At 40.9% G+C, this 6,659-nt stretch overlaps 1 non-coding gene across 1 annotated transcript; it reads left to right on the top strand.

Moving 5' to 3' along the window:
- The first annotated feature begins 6,351 nt into the window (after positions 1–6,351).
- Positions 6,352–6,425, top strand: TRNAT-AGU (transfer RNA threonine (anticodon AGU)). The gene has a single exon. It is a non-coding gene; the product is annotated as a tRNA-Thr (tRNA).
- Positions 6,426–6,659: the final 234 nt, after the last annotated feature.

Genomic DNA, 6,659 nt, shown 5'->3' on the forward strand with positions numbered 1-6,659 from the left:
GCAAACAATTAGTACTGCATAAGTATCCACTTGCGCTAGTACTGCCATTTCGATGACAACAACAACAACAACAACAACAACAGCAGCAGCAGCAGCAGCAGCAGCCGAAAGTGACAAACGACGGTAACAACAACAACAACAACAACAACAGTAAAACCAACCTGGGCGACGACGACGACGACGACGACGACGAAGACGACGGCGGCGGCGGCGGCGGCGGCGGCGACGACGACGACGACGACGACGACGACGACGACGACAAACAGCAATCTTCGTTAAAAATCTTGCCTTCCCGGCTCGTCACGTCGCTGTTCCTAGCCCTTCCTTACGCCACGCAATTGACTGATAACCACAGACGCTGCAGATGGCAACACTAACAATACGAATGATGAGAGCAAGAATAATAGTTAACTCATTGTTATTTTCTGCTGCTGCTACTACGGCCGTTTTTTGCTATTTCTCATGCGGCAGTACGTGTATCAGAACAGGAGACCGACGTCAAGACGCCGAAGTATTAAAATGTCGGATGGCTGTCGTGCGGTAAAATAGAATTTTCGAAAGAGAAATTCACATGTGAAGGCAATACTGGTGTCGTAGAACGAGTATGATCCTATAATTGTTTACACAGTACAAGCCTCTTATTTGTATTGCAATATCTCACTGTACAGACGAAGAATAAAACAGTTTCGTGGTCGTTTGTCGAGGAGAGAAGCGAAGAGCAGGGAAAACGAGAAATTGGTAGCGACGCTGAGGTCTATTGTGGAAAAAAAGATGAAAGGAATTTAGCAAGAGCGGAACAAGCGAAAGGACAAAGTGTGTCTTACCTACGGACAGATAGCGGTGGCCATAGAAGTGACGCTGGAGGGACGGGCTAAGGCGTATACGGGCACGGGCTGTATAATATTGTGATATTACGATCATTATTATTATTGACAAAAAAATTAACTGACAATGCATGAAAGAAAGACTGAACAGATGAAGGGTCGTTAAGTTCACAGAGACTAACTAGAATGGGTAGCTGTCGCGCATGTATCCAGGCTTCTGGGCAAATGCATTATATTCGAATAGTACCATATGGAACGAACTGCCAGACGCTAAAACCGACATGCATACCGTCGACCGACAAAATACCGTGTGATAGTCCCATTATTAACACAATAGCAGTATTTCGAACGAACAATAAATGATAATGTTAACCTAGACGAGATTACGATACACAGTTCACCTCCCAACCATAAACACCTGCCAGTCACGACGTAATAACGTGCCGTGAAAATCACGGTAGTAATAGTAAGCTGTTTTGCTAAGATGAAGCCCCGTAATGTAAGAGGTCTTTGATTTGATTTGATTGCACAACGGGAAGCAACGACCTTTACACGTAATAACAACAGAATACTGATTAGCCATCAAGTGATGATCGTGTGATAGGAAGCTGCAATAAAAGTAAATTAGCTGAGGGACGAAAATGTACGCGGGTAGAACCTCTAGAACAAAGGAGGAAAGTAAAATCTACCTCGATCGAACATCGCTTTAATCGTTCGATTACCGCAACGGGCACACACTCACAATCGAATGCTGTAAAGGATACACATTGTACATTATAGAGCAGAATGCAAAATACAAAGACCCCACTCGATTTCATTGTGGGTTGGTATCTCGCCGGTCTGGTGCTAATGTGACGGGGGCGGCGGGCGGGCTGATTGATCTCAGCGACTCCAAAGTCTGGCTTTTCCCACTTTACTAACTCACTCATACAGGTGCACAAGCAAAAAATGCCGACTTCAAATACATAGCAGTTCCAAAGTTATACGTACACGTGTATATTGCAATAAACATTGTTTAAGTGATTGGTCTAATGGCTGGACACACAATTACGTGCACACGCTTACGGACACGTATCAGCATAGCTAGACAAAGAACGGTGCCAGAAGGACGAAAAATAGTTTTGCACGAAATCATCGTCATTTGCCCATCTACCCAACAAGTCATCGCGAAATTGCTAATGCAAGTACGCGTTAGGAGGTTTTGTCCAATAAGGGAAGGGGGACAATGAGGTGTGAGTGAAGAGCATGGAATGTCTCAGTTGTATGTGAGTGGTATGAGAAGGCTATGTGGGGTATAAAGCAGCAAGTCGACAAGCGTAAAATTAATATCAACCGCTTCTACTCGTCGCCAAGCCAGTGTATGTTCATCATAGGAAAATAGCACATAAGAGGGATTAGTAGCTAAAATAAAACGAAGCACAGGTAAAAAGCAGTGAAACCTACTTGGAGCATTAGGGGTCAGTCCCTCACCTTCGGCTGTAAATGCTGATGACAACGGAAAGCGTGCACGCCTTGAACGACGAGGTCACGAGGGGTGTTTCAAAGGAGCAACCATTGGTTTTTCCGGCTATCGAGAAGTTCAGGTACTAGGCGTCAGTTATAAACCACAAAAGTATTTAAAAATAAGTAAGAGTGGCCTTCAAACTGGATGGGCGACAATGGGTAGGGACAGAGAACGCTATCCGTATCATATGGCCAAAAGCGAAAAGGTCATAAAAGAGATTTAAAATGGACGAGTAAAACAGTTGAATTATAATCGGTTCTGCAAACCTACCCGAGCACGTAGATGTCCTCTACCTCATTAGCTGCAGTGCGCGACAGCTACCCGTTGGCAACTGAGGGTGAATGCGACTAATAATGTATGCAGACAGGTAGAAGAAAAACAAGTTTAGCTTGACTCTTCTTATGCAGGAAAGTAAACGCATAATCCTAGAGGCAGAAAATAGTTATGAAAACAAAATATATATAAGATGCGGAAAAAAATAGATAATTACTGTAGTCTGGTAATACGGTTAACACCGACGAATAGTGCTGACGAAAAATACAATACAATACGATGATGCCGATGACCTCATAATAAGTATGGCGATGATGATGGTCATAAAAATCAATATGAAGATATAATAATAGTGGCTATAATATTTTAGATGATGAAAGTCGGATCGTGATTTCGGATCATTAGCAATGTTGATAATAATGGCAGATTATTAAAGAAATGATGATGAAGACAATTACACTGATAACTAATGGGAGATACAGCGAAACTGGTGCACCTAAGAGACAGGTTCTATGATTTTGCTACGACCACCACGTTTTTTCGGCAACGATGATTGATAATTACCGAGAAGTTCTAACAATGATCGCTGTGCATGTGTACGTGTACCAGTGATTGGTATGCCATTGGCGATCATTAGTAAAGACCGATCATGGATTAGCATGTGCAATGATTGATGAGAAAATACAGCTTGCAGATGACGATAGTGAAAATTCAAGGGAGGGAATTAGGACAGTTCACAGTAATTTGATTGATTGATTGATTGATTGATCATTAATGACGGTGACTGACAATGATACTCGAATCAATTTCTGGATGGTACGAGAAGGATAACGTCAGATATGGCTGATCATATCACGCCCGATGGTGTTAATCACACCACTAAGCGGATTATAATGCCGCATCGATCACTAACTGATCGATTGATTCGTTGGCACAAATATTGTCGCCGACGCAAAATGCCGACTAGTGGTGACGTAGAGAAAAAGTATATGTGTATATATATGTAAAAGTATATATATATATGGAAAAAGTATGTATATATACATACATACATATATACAAACCTGTTCAGTGGGTGATGCTGATATAGTGACAATGGCGACGTCTCTCTCGTCACACTCACGATTGCTAACTAATGTGTAAAATAGCAATGTTTCCCGCACGGTACAGCGAGCTGGTTAACGGGCAGCCACGCGGCGTCATTGACACGAACATACAAACATAGAAAGGGTGTCATGCAAAAAACAACTTACGTTAAAGACAAAAAAAATACTATATAGGATTGTGTAGAAAGAAGGAAGAAGAAACGGAGGAGGAAATTCGGGGAACCTGACAAAGGACGGTGGTGACAATGTATGAGGTTAAAAAACAAAAAAAGAAAGGAAGGAAATATAATAAACAGGTTCTTGTACGCAAATGGATTATGAACTGTGGCCGTGTGGTCTGAGAGCCGACTCTGTGCCGTCACGGTGATTCAGATTCCTGCCCTGAAAAATATGGACAGAAGATCGACGAAAAAGAGAATGCTGTATTTAAATCTATATATTATAACTTAAATTAAATAAAATAAAAATTGGTATTTTCTTAAATTTGATTAAACTGACTTTCGGTTGTATTGGTTCAACTGCTCTAAAGAGGACAGTCTATGAGGCACTAAATAATTAAAAAAGGTGCAGAAATGTGGGTTTACATAGGAACTTAATGGGAATATTGGGTAGCTTTGAATCATTTGTCGGGTTATGCAAAAGTACCATAAACTCGAGGGAGTACTTCGGGATTATATCGTTTTGTGATAGAAAAAGCTTCATATGATCTAAGTTAATTTATTTACAAGTTTGAAAAACTAATAATTAATCGGCCAGATTGTCGAACAGTCTTCCGTAAACTAGTTGGGTACCTTTCGATCTAACAACTGGATAAGGCCCAGTTGCAAATTAGGCTATAACTAAAGACAAAGTCGCACTACAGCAGCGAAGCTCAGGTTAGACTGATACTTCTCAGTGACTTCTAAAAGATACTATTTAGAAATCGTCTGATGTCATCAACATAGATACAATTTGCGTATCGAAAATTTATAATTACCACCATTTCTTATTCGATGTGTTATATGACAATTGATGCAGGTCAGCTGAGTACGCTGAGATTTGTCCCCTTGATTTTTATCAACTAGAATTTGAATACACAAGAGAATCTTTTAGTCTTAGTGTGCTTGGCCTGGTCATTATCTTGATGTTTAGTCCTCTTGCAGCACGCGGTCACTCCCAACCCCGATAATTAAAACAAGTAAATTTATGTTAATAAATCAATACAGATACTGTGCCACGATACGCATCCAATCAAATATAGATTTGGTTTCCATTTTTAATTTAATTTAGACCTTATATTGGGGCGTGCTTGCTAGTAAACTTCATCGCCAAATAGCCTTGATATTTCACTTTTTGACACATCTGCACCCGCACAGAATGATTACTAACACGGTGCTGACTTGCGCTCAACCCAGATTCAAGCGCCAATAAAGCACCACTTTTACAGCATCCTATGCCCCCAGTAACACAAGTCAGGTATTCGCAGTCACGTGGAGGGTCGGTAAGTTGCTTAACTATGTATTTTTGTCCTATAACTGAGTTAGGTGTATGAAAGCACGTCCTAGATTGAAGATTCAACGTTGACACTACTAAGAAAGAGATTTTTGTGGTATAGACTCAATGTAAAATTCGAAACCACCGAATTTTGGAAAAGTCGCAATAGTTCGCCACCGGGTAGCTTCGAACTACCAACCTTTCGGTTAACAGCCGAACGCGCTAGCCGATGGCGCCACGGAGGCCTGTGTTAAACCCCATTCCCAACTCTTTCAACAGGACAGATCTTCCAGACGCCTAGCGAAAAACGTATTTAATTCATCGGCAAACACATTCTCATAAAGGTATGCTAAAACAAGAACGGCCATTAATTAGAGGCTCGAATGACAGTTACACATGGTTTCCCATATAACAGTCAAGCCGAATTTGATTTCTGTCCTAATCCGGTCACCACAATGGCTAGCTAATCCCATTTGAAAGCCGCAGTGTATTCTGCACATATTTTAAATGTCGTTGCTTCACAGATAGTCAGGACAAAGCGATCACTTATAAAGTACATTTTGAGTGACGGGAAAGTACTCCCGGGGTACGTTTAGGTAACAAATTTTCATCACAGTCCTTTGACGATTTTTTGCCAACTTCAAACTCATGTCTCACTCGCAACATTTGCTTCATGTAACTTCGTTCTAACTGAACATGAAATTAGATTAATTTGAGATGAATTTGTATATAGATAAATTTAAAGACATAATGTCCCACGAAGAGTAACATTGCGTTAGGTTTGACTGCTATACAGGATTCAAAATTCACGATTAAAGAAATGCTAACGGTGGTCGTGGGAACAAGTAGAAAACACAGACTTTAATGTAGGAAAAGTTACGTGCGTCGGCCGGCAATCGAACCCGCCATCCGCGTGGCAGGTGAGTGTTCTACCACTGACCCACGGCAAGAGAGTTACGTAAATATAACCTTACATCAAATACTTCATGTGCGAGTTCAGTAGAACAAGTGGCATATTTTACATTAGGCTTTACTTATGACAGCTGCTCAATTTGTTAAATTGCTTAAAGAATTCTACATTAAACTGCACTTGAGATATGAGCCTACGAAAATTTCGATTTGGTGGTGATGTGAAATCATCTGTGTACGGAAACGTCCTTCGAAAAACCGAGGCGCCGTGGCTTAGTTGGTTAAAGCGCCTGTCTAGTAAACAGGAGATCGTGAGTTCGAATCTCACCGGAGCCTTACGCTATATATTTTCATTTGACGACTATAGAATAATAGGCTACACATAACGGTAATTGTAATAACGGTATATTCGGATGGTGTGGGCGATGTTAAATTAATAGCCAAGCTACACCACATTTCTTTACTTTGCCACCGAAGGACGGGCTTACCACCATTTGATTATACACATTTTATTTATTTATTATTAGAAATAAATTTATTGAAATACACCCTTACCTACAATGGAGTGCA

The sequence above is a fragment of the Varroa jacobsoni genome, unplaced genomic scaffold (genome assembly GCF_002532875.2).
Source record: "Varroa jacobsoni isolate VJ856 unplaced genomic scaffold, vjacob_1.0 contig05594, whole genome shotgun sequence".
In the NCBI taxonomy this organism is placed as follows: Eukaryota; Metazoa; Arthropoda; class Arachnida; order Mesostigmata; family Varroidae; genus Varroa; species Varroa jacobsoni.